We start from the raw sequence: 22,088 nt of genomic DNA, 5'->3' as shown, positions 1-22,088 counted from the left end.
ACATTTGGGCCAGTTAGTCCGCTCACTCACTCACTAACCCCTTACTTCCCTCAGTCCCTCATGCAGAACGCTGTGTGACTGATGTACTCATCTTGTGACACACACACACACACACCGCCTTTTGCATCGAACCAGAGGTGGGGAGGAATCCATGGAGGGAAGGGGTTTGGGGGGTGAGAGAAAACGAGGGATAAAGTGAAAGGAGGGGGGTAGTGAAGGGAGAGCATAGCTAGCACAGCTAAGCAAATTAGTATGGGAAAGAGCAGCAACAAGGAGTTCAAGATGGCGACAGTGGAGCTGCATCAGGCAGGCAGCATGAGCCAGTAGCAGAGGAGGTTGTTCAGTTGTTCAGTTCCTGTCGTGTGGCCCCTCCTCCCTCTCTGTGCAGCTCACTTACCCTTCCTCCCCTCTCTCTCTGTGCAGCTCACTTACCCTTCCTCTTGGCCTCTTCACTGTAGACATGTTTTTTTCAATTTTTGTTCTTCCTCCCCCTCTCTCCAACCACCTAACAAAAGCCTTGCCCTTTCGCCGGGTTTTTTGTCTCTCTCTCTCTCACTCTCTCTCTCGTTCGACAGTTTGTCTTGCTTGAGCTGCGTGTCCACCCCCTCCCCCCTCCACAGGCAGCGTACAAGCGGGCGGTGGAGCCTCCTCTCCTTCACCTCCTCTCCACTCCTCTCCTCCCCTAGCGGGCAGGGCTCAGGCTCAGTAGGAGTGCATGGGGCTGGGCTGTTAGATCACTGGGAGAGCTGGGAGAAGGGCTGGTTGCGCCAGAAGAGGTGCGAAGCAGTGAAGGTCCAGGAAGCTCGTTTCATTCTGCTGCTACTGCGTGCTTCAGCTCCGTCCGGCTCAGGCAGGCGGGTCGTGGTGTGAGTGTCAGCGTCGCTCTCTCGCTCTACCCTCCTCTCTTCTCAGTGATTCCCCTCCACCAGCAATCGCGTGCTCTCTCCGTTCGCTCGCTCTACTCTCTCTACTCGTTCCTTTTTCTTGCTCCCTTCGTTCGTGCCTCTTTCTCTTACATCCCAGGGTAAGGTAGGCTACTCCTTTGTACACAAAAAGGGTTTTGAGCTAGCTAGCTTGCTTGGTTGTTTTCCTTTTTCCACAGGTTTTCCTCTCCTCTTCCCTCTCTGCCCTCCCTCTCCCGTGTTGGGGTGTGTATGGCGAGGAGCTGGAGTCTCCAGCAGCAGAGCGGTGGAAAATGAAAGCAGCACAAAGCAGCAAAATGCATCAGCATGAATATTAGAGATGTCGTTAAAATCCAGACTCGTTCTCTCTCACTCTCTCTCTCACTCACTCACTCTCTCTTTGTGAGGAAGTAGGCCAGCAGATGGTGCTAGCAGTTATTACATTAACTTTCACAACTTAACCCCAAAAGCACTGGATTTCTACACAAGCACAGAGATTAACATAAAAGGAATGCAGGCTCGCATGTGTTGCACATTGCTCTATACATAAAACAGTATACACAAGAAACTGAATGACATAATTTTATGTTGTACAGAATCATAACATGAAAATCCACTATGAGGAAAAAACTAAATGAGACACTATTAAACAACCAAACAGCAAACAACTAACGTGTGCAAAACCATGAAACCGTGACGCTAAAAAGCCACAGCACTGTCCCTAGTACAGCACACTAACACACTGAGAGCTCACTCCCTGAGACTGTCAGTAAAGCAGTGGTCTCAGACACACTCTGGTGGGGAAAGAGACAAAGACAGATGCTGGCCACCCAGCCACACAGCCGTGTTCACTTCCCACCAGGAAGAGAATCCCTCTCGCAAGAGGTGACAGGATAGCCCTCCACACACACAAATGTATGCAAGATGTGAAAGGACAGGTCGTGACGAGCCTTCTGTCCCTTCCATGACTGACAGTCACTGGAGGGGCAATGGAAGAGAGGGAGGGGGCTCCCTGGAACATGACACAAGGACCATGTGCTCCAGCAGGCACATAGTGCTGGGAGGGGAACACACGGACATGCCTGGCTGGCCTAGAGCCTGCCTGGCACAGGGTTAGGTCCCAGAGTGGAGACACACACATCACCAGACAGACACGCACGCATGCACGCGCTCACACACACTCACAATCTTAAGGAGACATCTTACTCTCAAAGCACGACTGTGTTTTCACAGTGAACTCTCGTTTGAAATCTTGTGCACAACATATAAGCCCCTTCTCAGGTTACACAAAGGACTACATAGCCTGGGGATTGACTGTTAGCTCCCTGCTAGTCAGAAGTAACTGGGAACAGGTTGGTAAGCAACAGGCTATGGCTAGCCTCGAAGGCTATGTGGCTAGGGGGAGGCCAAGTACCTGGAGATGGATAGTTAGCTCCCTGCTAGTTAGAAATAACAGTAACAGGTCTGAAGCTACAGACTAGTAAGCTACAGGCTAAAGGCTACATGGCTATGTGGCTAAGGGAAGGACATTTGCAGCAGAGCATCAGCTCTCTCCCTGGCTGAAATATAACACTGTTTAATGATATTAGAGCAGAATTATCTCACATGGATAATAGCTGAAAGGGGCACTGAGCTCTTAAGGACAAAGGCCTACTTCACTTAGCTGATCTGTGTTGCTTTATCGGTTTAATAAGTAGACTAGTATGATTAGTAGGCCTAAAGTAAGACAGAATCTATGTCAATATTCCTAACTTTCTGTTAGGCGTTGGGGAAACTACAGAGAAAGAGAAGGGGAGAGAGAGGTAGGAAATAAAGGTGAAAGCTAAAAGGAAAGCCCTCCTTCCTGACTGGCTAAATAAACAACAGCTTAGCTGCAATATCATTTGCCTCTGCTATCTGCAGCCAATGTCTGAGCACAACTCTCTTAAAAAACCTGCCAGACACCTAACTTTGTGGAAGAACATTGGAACTACAAACATTGGAACTACAAACACGACAAAACATTGAACTGTACAAATGTAGGAATAACATACGACTGGTTAAAGTCCAACGTAGAGTATGTGTGGGAGGTCACAATGTACACAGTAGGTTGTGTTAACTCCAATCTAGTGCCCATGTGTTTGTCCCCATGCCCATGTCTAGATAAATTAGCCTGTGCTGTGTGTGTGCTCATGTGTCTGTGTGCTTTCTTACTAGAGGTCGACCGATTTTTTTCAACGCGATACCGATTATTGGGGGACCATAAAAGCCGATGCCGATTAATCGGACAATTTTTTTATTTACAACAATACTGAATGAGCACTTATTTTAACTTAATATAATACATCAATAAAATCAATTTAGCCTCAAGTAGATAATGAAACATGTTCAATTTGGTTTAAATAATGCAAAAACAAAGTGTTGGAGAAGAAAGTAAAAGTGCAATATGTGCTATGTTTGAATGAATGTTTACGCGCCTGCTTCTGCCTGCCACTGCTCAGTCAGATACTTAGATACGTGTATGCTCAGTCAGATTATATGCAACGCAGGACACACTAGATAATATCGAGTAATATCATCAACCATGTGTAGTTAACTAGTGATTATGATTCATTGTTTATAAGATAAATGTAATGCTAGCTAGCAACTTAACTTGGCTTACTGCATTCGCGTAACATTCTCCTTGTGGAATGCAACGAGAGAGAGGCAGGTCGTTATTGCGTTGGACTAGTTAACTGTAAGGTTGCAAGATTGAATCGCCCGAGCTGACAAGGTGAAAATCTGTCGTTCTGCCCCTGAACAAGGCAGTTAACCCACGGTTCCTAAACCGTCATTGAAAATAAGAATGCGTTCTTAACTGACTTGCCTAGTTAAATAAAGATTAAATAAAGGTGTAAAAATAATAATAATAATAATAATATTTAAAAAAAAAATTACATTTAAAAAAAAATTAAAATCGGAAAATCGGCACCCAAAAATACAGATTTCCGATTGTTATGAAAATTTGAAATCGCCCCTAATTAATCGGCCATTCCGATGAACCGGTCGACCTCTAGTTCTTACTACTGGTAGGCTATACAGTGGGGCAAAAAAGTATTTAGTCAGCCACCAATTGTGCAAGTTCTCCCACTTAAAAAGATGAGAGGCCTGTAATTTTCATCATAGGTACACTTCAATTATGACAGACAAAATGAGGAAAAAAAACGAGAAAATCACATTGTAGGATTTTTAATGAATTTATTTGCAAATTATGGAGGAAAATAAGTATTTGGTCAATAACAAAAGTTTAACTCAATACTTTGTTATATACCCTTTGTTGGCAATGACAGAGGTCAAACTCAATACTTTTTTGCCCCACTGTATGTGTGTTCTCCCCATGTTTGAGTGGGCATCTGCCATAGACTAGCTGTCAGGCTAGGCCTTTGGAGATGGACTCCTGTTCTTGGAGAGACAGAACGAAGGGAACTAAATGACACAACATGTCAATTACCATCCCTGCAGTGGAGCGAGAACATGTCACATGCCAGATGGGAGCATCCCATACAACAGGAATAAACTATTGTGTAGTGGCAGTGGGCCTCACTCTCACAGAAACAGAGCCTCACTCTCACAGAAACAGAGCATCACTGTCACAGAAACAGAGCTTCACTCTCACAGAAACAGAGCCTCACTCTCACAGTAACAGAGCCTCACTCTCACAGAGACAGAGACTCACTTTCACAGAGACAGAGCCTCACTTTCACAGAAACAGAGCCTCACTCTCACAGAAACAGAGCCTCACTCTCACAGAAACAGAGCCTCACACTCACAGAAACAGAGCCTCACTCTCACAGAAACAGAGCATCACTGTCACAGAAACAGAGCCTCACTGTCACAGAAACAGAGCCTCACTGTCACAGAAACAGAGCCTCACTCTCACAGAGACAGAGCCTCACTCTCACAGAGACAGAGACTCACTTTCACAGAGACAGAGCCTCACTTTCACAGAGACAGAGCCTCACTTTCACAGAGACAGAGCCTCACTCTCACAAAGACAGAGCCTCGGTTTCACAGAGAGACAGAGCCTCAATTTCACAGAGACAGTCACACTCTCACAGAGACAGAGACAGATCCTCACTTTCACAGAGCCCCTGAAAACAATCAATTCACAGCTGTTAAAACACTGTCAAGAAGAACAGGTACAAATACTGTATCTATAGAGTAATTCAGGAAGATATTTTAACAACAGTTCTTTCAGAGACTAGGCCTAAACGGTATGCAACCATGTTATGTACTGCATGTTGAGCATGAGCATTTGAACACCTGATCTGGAGTACAGTGCGCTGATGTATAGTACACTGAGGGGTTCACTGGGACGGACAGACAGCATCCTTTAAGTCTGGGACAACATCATAATGCAAAAGACTATATAACAGGCTGTTCAATGAGAGAGAGAGAGAGAGAGAGAGAGAGAGAGAGCTAGGAAGAGATTCAATTACACCCTTGTATACGTGGATTCATACACAGGAAGGCTTTAAGCTGCCAGCGACTGCACAGGGTGTATTGTCTCTCTAGGCTGGCAACCCAACTGTTAACATGCAAATAGGCCTCCCGGCAGAAAAATTAGTGTGCTGGGGGGGCTTCCCTCTAAAGTGAGAGACGAGGGGGGAGTAAAAAAGAAAAGAAAGAGAGAGAAAGAAAGAAAGAGTAAAAGAGACAGAAAGAGATAAAGAGGGATCCAGAGGCACAGGTGTGAGTCTCTAAACAGTCCATAATAACCTCATCACAGACTCAGAGCCTGTATTAGTGTGCCTGCCACTCTTACTTCTGCCTCCCTCTGCGGGCCTTTGAGTAGGACTCCACTAACACACCGTTAGGGAAATTGACATTTATCATCCTAGGACAGGATGGAACTCGCACTATAACTGTGCACACACTATAGCCAATCATAGAGCCCACAAGACCCACCATATCAACAGTTAGCCTATATTTTCACCCACTAGGTAGTGCTGTAATGCTGGTTGAAAAAGCTAGTTGGAAAGTGCTGTTGTAACAGAGAGCTGAGCAAGTGAACATAGTGTTCCTTCAGAGCAAATATAGGAGACGGTGTGTGGTACTGGTCCCTAGAACTTTAATCAATGACAGCCTACTTTTCTTTTGATGAGTAATAAAGTGCATAGTACAGGAATAATAGAGATGATCCACTGTTTCTCTCTCACTTCAGCCTTTGTCTAAACGTTTTCCTTTTAAAAATATCTGAAGTCTACCTAGAAGTCAACCTTTGACGTCGACTCTTCCTTAAAATCACTCCTCACAGGAAAGTGTGTTGCGTCTTTGTGCATAACGTCCCTAAGAATAGTTCTTGGCTTTGTGTTGTGAGAGGGATAATACCAGCAGTATACAACACTACCCACCTTCCCAGTTCCCAACCATAGCCTAACCAGAGACCAAACCTACTGCCTGGTTAATGGAATATAGATTAGTCTGTCAGGAGGTGGGGAAGAGATTAGGCCTGTTAATTAGGCCTATGGCTGTGGACCAATTTAAAGTCATGCATGGAGAGTGAGGAAAGAGGTAGAGAGAGAGGAGAGAGAGACAGATGGAGTGTTTGTGTGTGAGAGAGAGAGGGGGAGGTAGAGGTGTAGTTGATAAATGAAAGGGGGCACACTGCACGGCGATGCTTCCTGAACCAATTAAAAAGAGCATCAGGCCTTAATGATCCTTCACAGGGTAGGAGAGGGAAGGTAAGGTGTGCTGGCGCTAACCTCTTGTCCCGGGGAGAGGCTAATAACAGAAGTGACACTCAGTGGACTAACAGGGCTTACAGGTCCTCCATCGTCACTCTCTGACCTGGTCCACTTTGACCTGTGCTGTCACAGCCTGGCTGGCACACAGCTCTAGCAGGTCACATGGCAGCAGGGCCTTAGGCAGAGCTGCAGTAGTACAATATATGGCATTTAACTGGGCTGTATTCACATTGGGTTGACCCAAACCATACTGCTTGTGTCACGCCTGCTCCGGCTCTTCCTCCCCATGGCCCTCGAAGGGGCCCAGGATCCCCAGCATTACGCACTCAAACCACCAGCAGTACACACACTTGCCTTCCCCCCGTCACGTGCATCAGCAGTCATTGGATTCACGTGGACTCAATTACTTGTGTCATTACCTTCTCTACATCTGTCTGTTCCCAAGTTCTGTTCCCTGCTTCGGGATTAATTATCTCATGTCCGTGTTACCCAGGTTCTGACGCTGTTCCTGTCTTGTTTCTTTGTCTGTTCCCGAATAAATGTCTGACTCTACCTGCTTCTCCTGTCCGGCGGCGGTCCTTACAGTCTGGCTCTGATACCACTATTTTCTTATTCTATGTTGGATGTGTAACCAGGCAAATGGCCAGCCCAGTACAGCTCAAGATTAGTTTGGCTTAGTGTGAAAAGGGTACTGCTTGCCTGTGTCTGGATGGAGGAGCGGAGGTGGAGAAATGTGGGTGGCAGAAGGACGGACATGTTACAGAGTTAAGTCTAATACCATAGCCGAATTAGGCTAATGTTCTGCAGACCATGTGTGGTAGGCTAGGCCTACAGATTAGGAAGGGGGAAACTACAGGGAATTATCCATTCTGTATAGAAACACTATCAATAAAGTTGTATTGAATTAAAAAATCTAGTGTTCTTATTCCATTTGTGAAGGATAATCAACGAGGGGCTATGCGTTCTATGGAAAATATTGGATGACGTGGAATGTGTGTTCCACGATGCACTAGCGAAGTGGAACTGACATTCAACAGTTTTTTTTCCTGAGAACGGATAGCCCCTATTTGATTATCTCTTTTATATCACATCTATAATTTAACACATTTGCTGCTAGAAACTGTTCATTTTCCAGTAGAAATGTGTTCGTTTTCCAGCAGAAATGTGTTCATTTTCCGGTAGAAATGTGTTCGACATCTACTGAACAAGTTTACAAGATAGCTACAGTAGTTGCTGTGGTAACCAAACAAACAAACTTGTTAGTTAGGCTAACTAAACCATCAGTCCTAGCTTGCCATGAAAATCTGATTCAACAATGCCAATAAAGTTTTCAATTGAAGTTTTGCTTTAAAAAGCAGCTCAAACATAGAACATGTAAGAATGAACTATAGCCATTGAGTTCTACCGTGCTAATATAGGGAATTATACAACTGGGTTGCGTCCATACTGTAGATACAGAACAAAAAGACTGGTTTGCGTCCATACTGAAGATACAGAACAAAAAGACTGGGTCGCGTCCATACTGTAGATACAGAACAAAAAGACTGGGTTGCGTCCATACTGTAGATACAGAACAAGAAGACTGGGTCGCGTCCATACTGAAGATAGACTGGGTTGCGTCCATACTGTAGATACAGAACAAAAAGACTGGTCCATACTGTAGATACAGAACAAAAAGACACGTCCATACTGTAGATACAGAACAAAAAGACTGGGTCACGTCCATACTGTAGATACAGAACAAAAAGACTGGGTCGCGTCCATACTGTAGATACAGAACAAAAAGACTGGGTCACGTCCATACTGTAGATACAGAACAAAAAGACTGGGGCACGTCCATACTGTAGATACAGAACAAAAAGACTGGGTTGCGTCCATACTGAAGATACAGAACAAAAAGACTGGGTTGTGTCCATACTGTAGATACAGAACAAAAAGCCTGGGTCACGTCCATACTGAAGATACAGAACAAAAAGACTGGGTCACATCCATACTGAAGATACAGAACAAAAAGACTGGGTCACGTCCATACTGAAGATACAGAACAAAAAGACTGGGTCACGTCCATACTGAAGATACAGAACAAAAAGACTGGGTCACGTCCATACTGTAGATACAGAACAAAAAGACTGGGTCACGTCCATACTGTAGATACAGAACAAAAAGACTGGGTTGCGTCCATACTGAAGATACAGAACAAAAAGACTGGGTCACGTCCATATTGAAGATACAGAACAAAAAGACTGTGTTGCGTCCATACTGAAGATACAGAACAAAAAGACTGGGTCACGTCCATATTGAAGATACAGAACAAAAAGACTGGGTTGCGTCCATATTGAAGATACAGAACAAAAAGACTGAACGACTGGGTCGCGTCTCAGGCAACCAAACCGATTGAACAAACGACCAGCCTTCTTGGGTAGCAACCTTAGATTTGTGTCGTGACTATATCTTATGGAAGGATGAAATAGTATGAATAAATTCATAAAAAATAATGTCAATCATTATTTGAATATGTTGGTAACTGGTTGTATAAAAGTGATACTGCCCTCGAAGCCGGTGTTTAGAGGATATATTGGCTTGGTCTCGAGCCTAACAGCACCAGGGCCAATATACCCTCCAAACACCGGCTTCTCTGCATTATCACTTAAAATAACTCACACTCTAGAATGCCCTACAAGCCAATCAGAAACAAGTATTCCACAATGCCATGGTATAAACATGAATAACATTAGATTCCCAGTCCAAAGTTACATATTATACTATATAAGCCTTGGCCTTATTTCCCAAGAAATGCACTTACACTACTAGGTGGTATAATGGTATTAAACACTGTAGATCTATTCACAGGGGAACTATAGCTTCAACCAAGTACACACTCCTAGTACGCTAGGCTGTGTGTGTGGGCCTCCCTCTCTGGTCTGTTGAGATATTTATAGTTATTATCCAGAAAGCTCTAAGGCCCAGGCCAAGACACACACACACACAGGCACATGCACACACACACAAACAGCTTGGCATGTAATTCCTTGCAAATGCAGCGATTAGCAATTCACATAGGTTATGATATCATTAGCCGTACCTGCCATGGCAGAGAGAGACGGCTGCACCATCACACCCATTACACATCCTCAAATAGCTCCCAATGAAGAAGCTTTACTAACAGCCACCTATTAGCTGTCCATTAGTCATTCAGTTAACTGACTCCTTCATTTCATTAAGAGAGGCATGCGATGGCCATTTGCATCTCTGAGAGGGATGGTGATAGGAGTGGTTCATGGATGGACTGGGAGTGGGCAGGGTAAGGTGGTTTGGGCCTGGTCGTTAGGGATTCTATAGGATAGCAGAGGGGTGTCAGAGGGAAGAGGGCAGTCTGGGGTCATTGAAGATGATGCTGTATCTCTCATTAGCACAGTATGGGGAAGGTCTGAGAGAGCCTGTACGATACACCACAAGTCAGGAGCTAAGCACCCAATGATACAGGCAAACTAATGTTCCCTTTGTTGTGTAGTGACACACCCAAAACCTTAAGGTTTTTAGGCCTCTCCAGATAAATAAGCTGGATGGTTATTACATTATCATAGCAAGCATTACAATGGACACATTCAAGGTCATTGCAGAATAACTTTCAATATAGCCATCAAAACAACCTGCCAATGAGCAGCCTACTTACTGGGGAGCAGAGATGGAGGGAGGGGATTCCAACAACAGTGGTTCCCTTAGAGCTTATGTAACGGATGTGAAACAGCTAGCTAGTTAGTTATACTGTTACACTTAGAACAGCGATTCTCAACACATTTGGGTTGTGGGAGGTTTTGAATGGGTCGCGGAGTGTCACAAATTTCTAAACATAGGCCTATTCCTTGCTTGAGAACTGAGAAATGAATCAGCATTACCTGGTGGTAACACACAAAATAGTATGATTTATGCATTCAAATGAGCAATTGGTGGGTTCATCACCAGTTTTCTTCATGCTATAGCTCTCAATAATAAGAGGTTAAATCAGGAGAAGCCAGGTTGTTAGCAGCAAAAAAGCAGGCATCAGTGCTGCAACGGAGAAACTATTTTTGCTATCTCATATTGTTTTGTCAATTCTCACATATAAACTTTATTGGGAGAAATTTGTAAGTCGCTCTGGATAAGAGCGTCTGCTAAATGACTTAAATGTAATGTAAATGTAAATTATGTTTGACATGCTTTTTACATTTGTATCACAAACAATTGTTTTCTTAAATCATGATGAAAGTGGCCATTTTAGGACCACTTTTTTGACCTATAAATGCCTCCGGTAAAACCTTGTTGCTTGAACCGTACATGATACAGACAACATATTGTTCATTATACTGCTTATAGTGGGCTCTAACAAATGGAGAATGTCTAGATTCTGAAATACACATTTTCACGTTAATTCATTCAATATATATATAAAAAACATGCATATGAACATCTCAAAAGTACCCTTTACAAGTACATGACATTTCCAGTGGGTTCTGTGCTAATTCTGAAGTTATGATACATTTTATGAGCACCGCCAACACAGTGAATGGGAAAATGGATTGAAAGGGCTGTGATTGGTTAATGACCTATAATGTCCATTTCTACGTATAAAATGGATCATATTTACAAAAGGTACCAGAGAGCTCCCTCTGGAAATTTGACGTTTTTGACAAGTATATTGTTCTAAACAATACGTTTAAAAAATAAACAAAATAAAAAAGGGTACTTTTGAGATATTTATATTGATATTTTTACGTTGAAAACATGAATGTGAACATTTGTATTTCAGAATCTAGACATACTCCATATTTGAGATAACATGATAAGAAGTATAATGACACCAAGATGTTGTCTGTATCATGTACAGTTCACAGATCATATGGTTTTACAGGAGACATGTAAAGTCTAAAAAGGGCCTGAAATTGCCAATTTCATAATGATTTTCAAGAAAATTATTTGTGATACAAATGTTAAAAGCTTGTCCAACATCCTTCCTTCCAATTAATTTTCTATGTGAGAATTGACAGAACAATCAGATTGTTGATAAATATTTTCCGCCTAAGCTGCCGTGGAATCGCCAAACTATGGACTTATCCAGAACTATGATGGCGGTGAGACCAAATTATAGGGTCAACAGAGGACAGGGCCCAGGGAACAGCCACACACATTCAACTGAGGACAACAGACAGACTTGTAGTTCTGTTCTGAGCAGGAATGTCAAGAAAGTCTTTATAAATCAAATGAATGATCCACGCCACAACACTAAGCTTTTCATACTGACAACTCAGCAGACAGGACAGTCTTGAGGTGAGGGCATACAAAATAACAGCAGCTTTGTGGCAGTATAGTGAAAGCAACCATGTGATTCAACATTCCACAGAGATTGATTTAATGTATATGAAGGCCAAATGCCACAGACCAATAGGCCAGTGAAAACATTGAAACCTGCAGCCTCGTAATTGCACTGAGCAACAGAGGATTGAGTTAAATAGTAAGGAATTCACAGGATTCTTCCAACATATTCACCTCAGGGATCCAAGCAAGACATATGCCTACACATTCTGAGAGAAAAGAGCAACCCTCCATTTTGTACTTTGAAATGTTAAAACATTAACTTATGTGTTGTAGACTAGAGGTATAAAACTAAACTTTATCCAAGGCAGACAGACAGAGGATAGTGTTAGCCTACATTTTGTCCCTTTCCACAGAGTCAGTGTAATGTTGTGAAAGTGTTTCTCTGTGTAAACAAACCCTTGACTCAGGGCCCAGCGCCATGGAAACCAGTGAACATAACCGGCTAGGAACCAGCAGCTACCTGACAAACCTGTCTGATTGCTTTGAGACTCCTGTGTGAAAACACACACACACACACACACACACACACGCACACGCACACGCACACGCACACGCACACGCACACACACACACACACACACCAAGCAACTGTCATCTTCATGGAATAGCTAACGCAAACCAACAAGTGTTCCTTAGACATAAAGGCAAAAAAGGCACACTGTATGAAGTATAGCAGACACATAAAGAACAATTAGCCAGAAGATCCGACCTGTTTACTTACAGCTGCACTAGGGTCAGACAGCACGACTGTGTAGATCAAGACACCATGGAGCCAGCTTGGAAAACGTACCTCAATCCAGGGATGAGAAATTAGTTGTACTCCGAATTGTCCTATTATCCCAACTGTTACAAGATTGAATAACTGCTACTTTTCCTGAACGCTGCCCTTTCCTCCTCATGCTAGGTAGCAGAAGCCACATGCGTTGAACAACAAAGGATAGTCAGCCTACATCTTCGCACTGTGATAATGTCAAAATAAAAGTGAGGTGTGGCTTTGTACATGTTAAACTCTCCCAAAACTATGTCTGTACAATAATTAATTGGTAATCCATTTTTATAATGAATTGGTAATAATTTATTGGTAAGCCAGTGTTATAATTAATTGGTAATAATTAATTGATAATTGGTCATGTCAATGTTGTCAAGGGTGCATTAACAAAGGCAAAATTGTTGGAACAAAGAAATAAACTATTGAAAGATAAACACAACAACTTTCTAGTGTGTGGCTGTTTATTGCCATTGTTAATCCACCCTTGACAACAATGACATGGATTACCAATGAATTATTGTACTTCAGACAAGCATCCATAGTTTTGGTCAAGCTTGACCTATGGTACTTTCAAGACATCTTGGAACTCTAGAAAGATGCCTGAGTTTCCGACTTGGAATTCCGAGTTTGATGACCATTCAAGACAATTTTTTCAGAGTTCCCACTGAGTTTCCAGTGTTTTTGAACGCGGCAATATACAAACCATTCCCCACCCGCAACTCTTTTTTTACATTTCCACAGCGCGATGACGTAGTCCGCAAGGAGCCTGATTGGCTGACTATAGTTTGATGTTCAACTTACATTCTAGTGCCATTTCAAAATGGCTGATGTGGCTTCTGCTAACAAGCATGGGGACGAAAAGGGCAGCTTTCCAAAAAAACTATCAGTCGTTCAAACTTTCTGGTGTAACAGTTGGGATAATGAGACAATTTGGATGCAATGCATTTCTCATCCCTATATTGAGGTAGGTTTTCCAAGCTATATCTCGTGCTAGCTCCCCGGTGTCTTGATCAACACAGTTATGCTGTCCGACCTTAGTGCAGCTGTAACAAGTGGGCCGAATCTGCTGACTAAAAGCACAATGTCATGATCCACAGTCCAAATGCCTTTCCCTTATTCCCCTTGCCCTATTTAGTGCTAGGTTCCCTATTTAATGCTAAGCTAACGGAATGAGAGCCACTGAAAGTCTCATTAGAGTCCCTGTAGAGTAGACTGTGTCAATCTGTTCTCCACTTTCTCTCCCCGGAGACAGACTATGCTAGGCAGGCTAGCGTTCAGCAGGCTGCCTGGTGGTTGAGCTAAATTCATTCCTGTCAGCCAGTGAAAGGTTAACCTGACTGCAGTATAAGGAAGAGGTCACGTTGGGTTGTGTCGCCCCTCACATTCCTCTCACACAAAACCTCATGTTAGCACTGAACCCGCTGGCTATCGCACGCTCCTCTCCAAAACCCTAGCCAGCCAACATAGTCAAAGCTATTTAATCCCCTGTGAGCGGGAGAGAGAAAAAATGCAGAATAAAAAAGAATGGGTTTTTATTCAGACCTACTGTGCAGTTTGGGGCTGGCAAGGCTCCCACATGCTCCTCACAGTCTAGGCTAAATCCAAGTACAACTCTCCCACCCCTCCCTCTACTAACTAGCCACCCATTTCCTCCTCTAGTGTCCCCCCACAGCCCGCCCCTTCCGTCCACAGCAAAGACCGCCCCACTTTAAATAGAGCCGACTTCCTGTTCACCTTTGACCTCCACTAGATACCACCCAGTCCTGGCAGGCCTCCACTACCAGCAGGCAGATGAGGCCGGATGACTGGAGGAACAGAGAGAGGCAGTCATAAAGAGAGAGATAGGCAGTCAGAAAGAGCTAGAGAGAGACAGAGCGAGAGACAGGTTATGTGCACACTGCCCACAAAATGAGGTAGAAACAGAGCTGTACTTCCTAACCTCCTGCCAAATGTATGACCATATTATAGACTCATATTTCCCTCAGATTACATAGACCCCAAAATAATTTGAAAACAAATGCATTTTTGATAAACTCCCAGATCTATTAGGTGAAAAACCACAGTGTGCAATCGCAGCAGCAAGATTTGTGACTTGTTGCCACAAGAAAAGGGCAACCAGTGAAGAACAAACACTATTGTAAATACAATCTATATTTATGTTTAATTATTTTCCATTTTGTACTTGAACTATTTGCACATTATTACAACACTGTATATAGACATCATATGTCTTTATTCTTTTGGAACTTTTGTGAGTCTAATGTGTACTGTACATTTGTTATTGTTTATTTCACTTTTGTTTATTATCTATTTCACTTGCTTAGGCAATGTAAACATATGTTTCCCATGCCAATAAAGCCCCTTAAATTGAACATTGAATTGAGAGATCGAGAGAGATTGATAGACCTACAGACCAGAGAGAGAGCCAACCGCAGCCAGAGAAACAGCGGCAGTGGGCCCCTCCCCCTCCAAAGAGTAGAGTAGTGACTTGGTGTCATGTTTCAGGGCTGACTGCAGCACTCTCTGCCTGGCTGACTGGCTGGCTGGGAGTTACATAAACCTCACCCAGGAAGGTCAGGAAGCAACAAAGACAGCAATGCAGTGGGGGCTGACAGCCACAGACACTCTTGGCTGAGTCGGCTTCACACACATGGCCCCCCTGACCCCCCCCCCACACACACACACACACACTTTAGTTTCAAAGCCCCCAGAGGCCAGAGGAGGGGGTGAGGGGAGAGTGAGGTCGGGGAGTCGAAGAATAAATCTAAACCACTGATGCACTGAGTCAGACAGGAGGCACCTGCTATACAGCACAGCAGCTCATCATCAGCTATTCAACCACCAGGGTGTGCCTACTGCTTAGACGACCACATCAAAAGGCTATTTGTTTGTAATGGGGCTGTCATGCAGTAAGACTGCATCACGTGTGAGGACAGATAAGGGAATGCACAACCCGTGGTGAGATGTTCTCTGCCAACTACATCTAGTAGCCTAGTTGTTGTCTATAATACGGTTTCCCAAACCCGGTCCTGGGACCCCCCCTGGGTGCACGTTTTGGTCTTTTCCCTAGAACTATACAGCTGATTCAAATAATCAAAGCTTGATGATGAAAACGTGCACCTGGGGGGGGGGGGCGCCAGAGCAGCCCGTCAGTCAGGAGCTGCCAGAGCCGCCCGTCAGTCAGGAGCTTCCAGAGTCGCCCGTCAGTCAGGAGCTGCCAGAGCCGCCCGTCAGTCAGGGGCTTCCAGAGTCGCCCGTCAGTCAGGAGCTTCCAGAGCCGCCCGTCAGTCAGGAGCTGCCAGAGCCGCCCGTCAGTCAGGAGCTGCCAGAGCCGCCCGTCAGTCAGGAGCTGCCAGAGCAGCCCGTCAGTCAGGAGCTGCCAGAGCCGCCCGTCAGTCAGGAGCTGCCAGAGCCGCCCGTCAGTCAGGAGCTGCCAGAGTCGCCCGTCAGTCAGGAGCTGCCAGAGTTGCCCGTCAGTCAGGAGCTGCCAGAGCCGCCCGTCAGTCAGGAGCTGCCAGAGTTGCCCGTCAGTCAGGAGCTGCCAGAGTTGCCCGTCAGTCAGGAGCTGCCAGAGCCGCCCGTCAGTCAGGAGCTGCCAGAGCCGCCCGTCAGTCAGGAGCTGCCAGAGCCGCCCGTCAGTCAGGAGCTGCCAGAGCCGCCCGTCAGTCAGGAGCTGCCAGAGTTGCCCGTCAGTCAGGAGCTGCCAGAGCCGCCCGTCAGTCAGGAGCTGCCAGAGCCGCCCGTCAGTCAGGAGCTGCCGGAGTCTCCCATCTATTCATGTCCCGCTGCAAGGGTCCCCAGTCCGAGGTCGGCAACGAGGTTCGCCGCTCTAAAGGCGCCACTGGAGCGGGCACTGAAGCAGGCAAAGACTATGGTGGAGTGGGGTCCACGTTCCGTGCCAGAGCCGCCACCGCGGACAGACGCCCACCCAGACCCTTCCCTACAGGTTCAGGTTTTGTGGCCGGAGTCCGCACCCTTGGGGGGGGGGCACTGTCACGTTCTGACCTTAGTTCCTTTATTTTGTCTTTGTGTTAATTTGGTCTGGGCGTGAGTTGGGGTGGGTAGTCTATGTTCTTTTTTCTTTGTTGTATTTCTGTGTTCGGCCTAGTATGGTTCTCAATCAGAGGCAGCTGTCGATCGTTGTCTCTGATTGAGAATCATACTTAGGTAGCCTGTTTTCCCCATTTTAGTTGTGGGTGATTATTTTCTGTTTAGTGTTTTTCGTCACCTTACAGGACTGTTTGTTTGTCGTTTTTGTTCAGTTGTTTTATTAAAATAATGGACACTTACTACGCTGTGCATTGGTCCTCCTCTCTTTCTCCAGACGACAAGCGTTACAGAATCCCCATGCTGACAAGGTAAAAAATCCGTTGTTCTGCCCCTGAACAAGGCAGTTAACCCACTGTTCCTAGGCCATCATTGAAAATAAGAATTTGTTCTTAACTGACTTGCCTACTTAAATAAAGGTAAAAAATAAATACTCAGCTCCTTTATCATACTGCTGTCTTCACAATGACTGGGAACAAAAGCCCTCTGTCTAGAAGTCAGTCTCTCTGTGTGCCTAACAGTGAACAGCCAAGCACTAGCTCCTGAGGACTAGGCCTACAACTGTCTGGGTGGTATACTATATACCAGTATTGATGCATGCTGTTTATTAACTGACAGATTTCCCATGTGTTCCCAACTGTAGGCTATGCCTTGTTATTGGGCTACATTTCACAGCTAGGCACATTTTTTTTAAAGACGCTAATGTTCCTCTGTTGCTAAATGATATGCTTTCTCATGGTGTACTAGGCTATTCTGAATTATTTCATTTATTTCTGAACAGACAGCAGTAACTCTATAACTTTGGCAAATGTATCAGGGGTGATGCAGCTCCTCCAGAACCCTTCGCATGGCTATGATTCTATAAGGAAATAAATGATGAAGTGCAACACTGGAGAGATCAGCGTTGCAGGCTCATTCATGTCTATCAGGGCAGAGAGGGAGAGAGAGATCATAGAAAGTGAATCTTGTTTCAGTTCTGTAAGAGACACAGGTGTGCTTCACATGCGTTGGTCTCAAACATAGATTACAATTTTGCACAAACAATAAGCCCAACCCAAATCAAGAGACAGGACGAGGCAGTGAGACAGGGCCAGAGACAGGACCAGGCAGTGAGACAGGGCCAGAGACAGGACCAGGCAGTGAGACAGGGCCAGACACAGGACCAGGCAGTGAGACAGGGCCAGAGACAGGACCAGGCAGTGAGACAGGGCCAGAGACAGAACCAGGCAGTGAGACAGGGCCAGACACAGGACCAGGCAGTGAGACAGGGCCAGACACAGGACCAGGCAGTGAGACAGGGCCAGAGACAGAACCAGCCAGTGAGACAGAGCCAGAGACAGAACCAGGCAGTGAGACAGGGCCAGAGACAGAACCATGCAGTGAGACAGGACCAGGCAGTGAGACAGGGCCAGGCAGAGGACCAGGCAGTGAGACAGGGCCAGAGACAGAACCAGGCAGTGAGACAGGGCCAGAGACAGGACCAGGCAGTGAGACAGGGCCAGAGACAGGACCAGCCAGTGAGACAGGGCCAGATACAGAACCAGACAGTGAGACAGGGCCAGACACAGGACCAGGCAGTGAGACATGGCCAGAGACAGGCAGTGAGACAGGGCTAGAGACAGGACCAGGGAGTGAGACAGGACCAGGCAGTGAGACAGGGCTAGAGACAGGGCCAGGGAGTGAGACAGGGCCAGAGACAGGCAGTGAGACAGGACTAGGGGGTGAGACAGGGCCAGAGACAGGCAGTGAGACAGGACTAGGGGGTGAGACAGGGCCAGAGACAGGCAGTGAGACAGGACTAGGGGGTGAGACGGGCCAGAGACAGGCAGTGAGACAGGGCCAGAGACAGGCAGTGAGACAGGACTAGGGGTTGAGACAGGGCCAGAGACAGGCAGTGAGACAGGACTAGGGGGTGACACAGGGCCAGAGACAGGCAGTGAGACAGGGCCAGAGACAGGCAGTGAGACAGGGCCAGAGACAGGCAGTGAGACTAGGACAGGGGGATGGGCACCACTCTATCCCCTGATGCCCTGCCTGTTCAGCAAACACACTATCTGTTGGCTCTTCACACACCAGTGGACATGAATAGAGTAGTCTACCCATAAGCATCAACACAAGGGTGGATGTTGACACAGACTGTAGGGAAGCTGGGCCTGTTCGCTGGTGTTCCATGTCCCATTTCAATTAGCGGATGGACAAATTGGACAAATTGGCTGCTGGGTCAAAACACCAGTCTGTGCTTGAGTATTTCAGCCTACCTGTTAGTCTAAGTGGTAGAGTTGAGAGGGACAGAGCTATGCTGTAGAGGCAGGGTAAAGACCTAGCGACTTATGAGTCACCATTCACCAGAGAGTAGTTGTGTGTGTGTGTGTGTTTGTGGGTGTGTGCGCTCACTTGTTTACAATTTACAGAGCCAGTCAGAGATAGTTCTGATGAGTGCTGAGCTGCATGTGCCAGCACTTAGGGTCATGGAAGGGAACAGACACACTGTGCTGCTGGTGATCAGATGTGGGTTCAAACACTATTTGAAATCTTCAGCCTGCCTGGAGTTCCAGATCAGTGGGGTTAGTACTTTTGGGACTATTCTATTGGTTCCATTACTCAAGCACAGTTTAAGTATTTGACCTAAACAAATAGTATTTGAACCCAGGTCTGACATAAAGTACAGACTGCTGCTGACGGTCCTCTTTGCCTGGCTGTCTGCATCACTGTGGAACCAGGCTAAGAGAGGTGTGTGGATGGATGTTGCTATGCTACTGGCCAGCTCTGTTTCAGGATCTGCCTTGTGCCTGTCAGAGCCAGAGCAGCACACTAATGCACTCTCTACCTCCTCTACCTCTCTACCTCTCTCTGTGTCTGTCATTAGCCTCCCTCCCTCCCTCTCTCTCTCTCTCTCTCTCTCCCCTTCTCCCACCCCTCCCCTCCTCTCCCTCACTCACTACTCCCTCTATCCATCTCTATCCTCTCTCCCTCCCCACCCTCTCTCTCACTCACTACTCCCTCTGTCCCTCTCTATCCTTTCTCCCTCCCCCCTCTCTCTCACTCACTACTCCCTCTATCCATCTCTATTCTCTCTCCCTCCCCTCCTCTCCCTCACTCACTACTCCCTTTGTCATCTCTATCCTCTCTCCCTCCCTCCCCCTCCACTCTCTCACTCACTCACTCACTCACTCCCTCCGTCCGTCTCTATCCTCTCTCCCTCCCCCTCCTCTCTCTCACTCACTACTCCCTCTATCCTCTCTCCCTCCCCCTCCTCTCTCTCACTCACTACTCCCTCTGTCCATCTCTATCCCCTCCCCCCTCCTCTCCCTCACTCACTCCTCCCTCTGTCCATCTCTATCCTCTCTCCCCCTCCCCTCCTCTCCCTCACTCACTACTCCCTCTATCCATCTCTATTCTCTCTCCCTCCCCTCCTCTCCCTCACTCACTACTCCCTCTGTCCATCTCTATCCTCTCTCCCTCCCTCCCTCCCCCTCCACTCCCTCACTCACTCCTCCCTCTGTCCATCTCTATCATCTCTCCCCCTCCCCTCCTCTCCCTCACTGACTACTCCCTCTATCCTTCTCTATCCTCTCTCCCTCCCTCCTCTCCCTCCCTCACTGACTCCCTCTGTCCATCTCTATTCTCTCCCTCCCCTCCCTCCCTCCTCACCTCCCTCTGTCCATCTCACTACTCCCTCTGTCCATCTCTATCCTCTCCATCTCCCTCTCCCCTCCCTCCCCCTCCTCTCACTCACTCCCTCCATCCGTCTCTATCCTCTCTCCCTCCCCCCCTCCTCTCTCACTCACTACTCCCTCTATCCTCTCTCCCTCCTCCTCTCTCTCACTCACTAGTCCCTCTATCCACCCCTATCCTCTCTCCCTCCCCCTCCTCTCTCTCACTCACTACTCCCTCTGTCCATCTCTATCCTCTCTCCCTCCCCCTCCCCTCCTTCACTCACTACTCCCTCTGTCTATCTCTATCCTCTCTCCCTCCCCCTCCCCTCCTTCACTCACTACTCCCTCTGTCCATCTCTATCCTCTCTCCCTCCCCCTCCCCTCCTTCACTCACCACTCCCTCTGTCCATCTCTATCCTCTCTCCCTCCCCCTCCTCTCCCTCTCTCTCACTCAAAGACACACACACACAGAGAAAACCACAACAGCAACCACTCCCACACTCTATCTAGCCATGTAGTGAGTGCAGTGCGCAGCAGCAAGACAGACAGACAGTCAGGCAGTGTCTCTAGCCTCTAGCCTGCCCCGACCCACATCTATAGCCTTGAGTACGCTTAGTTACTGTAAGTCCTGGAGACACTGCTGCCACTATTAATCAGGCCCTGGGACACAGCTAGGCTACTGTAATTACCTGTTGTCTGTCTATGTCCCACAATGGCACTCTATTCTCTATTTAGTGCACTACTCTTGACCAGGGCTTTGGTAAGGGGTATAGGGAAACGGGTGTCATTTGGGATACAATACTGAGAGGATAGCTAGAATAGGCTGTATTATTATCATTTAAAGGAGGGCTGAGCCTCCTTCCCCTCCCTCCCTCCCTCCCTCCCTCCACCTCCCCCTGATTGCAGGTGCACCAAATATGCTCATGCTCTTCCAGGGCTAGTTAAACATTACATGGGTGGGTGGCTGGCGGGCGTCTGGCTGCTGAGAGGAGTGAAAGCATGGCAAGGCTCTCTCGAGTCTCTCTGTCAGTGCAAAAGATGTATCCATTAACGTAGCTGTCACAAATACATGTCTCACTGTCAATTCTTTCCATTAATTTCCAACATAGTTGGAACTGAATAGATAAAACAACCTGGACAAGATGCAGATATAGATTTAAATGGGAATGGAATGAGAAATAATTTGACATTTGACAATTCGCTTGACCAATCCCCTCCTGCCCATGTGGTCAAGTGGAAGGACAACTATTAGCACCAACAACCACAACTATTCTATACATCGGCAATGTGTATTTCTTTCCCTGTAGTAATACATTAAAGCTGCAATATGTAACTTTTTGAATGACCTGACCAAATTCACATAGAAATGTGACATAGATCTGTCATCCTAATTGAAAGCAAGAAGTCGTAGATCTGTTCTATGTGGGCTATTTCTACGCTTTCCGTTTCCATTTTTGCATCTTTTACTTAAAGTTTTGTACACAAGCTTCAAACAGCTGAAAATACAATATTTTGGGTTATGGGAAATATATTTCACAGTGGTTTAGATGGTACGATGACTCTCTACACTACACTTGCTTGTTTTGTCACATAAACTGAAATTAGAATTGTAGCAACCAGGAAATGGCAGAGTGATTTCTGCATAGTGCATCTTTAA

At 46.2% G+C, this 22,088-nt stretch overlaps 1 protein-coding gene across 1 annotated transcript in view; it reads right to left on the bottom strand.

Annotated features, from left to right (window-relative positions):
• The window catches only part of LOC135557182 (chromodomain-helicase-DNA-binding protein 9-like), a 128,953-nt gene that overhangs the window by 93,979 nt on the left and 12,886 nt on the right, over nt 1-22,088 (bottom strand).

Source organism: Oncorhynchus masou, chromosome 2, assembly GCF_036934945.1.
Source record: "Oncorhynchus masou masou isolate Uvic2021 chromosome 2, UVic_Omas_1.1, whole genome shotgun sequence".
NCBI classification, from domain to species: domain Eukaryota; kingdom Metazoa; phylum Chordata; class Actinopteri; order Salmoniformes; family Salmonidae; genus Oncorhynchus; species Oncorhynchus masou.
The sequence above is the reverse complement of the archived record's forward strand: the minus strand, read 5'-3'. Positions and strand labels throughout refer to the sequence as shown.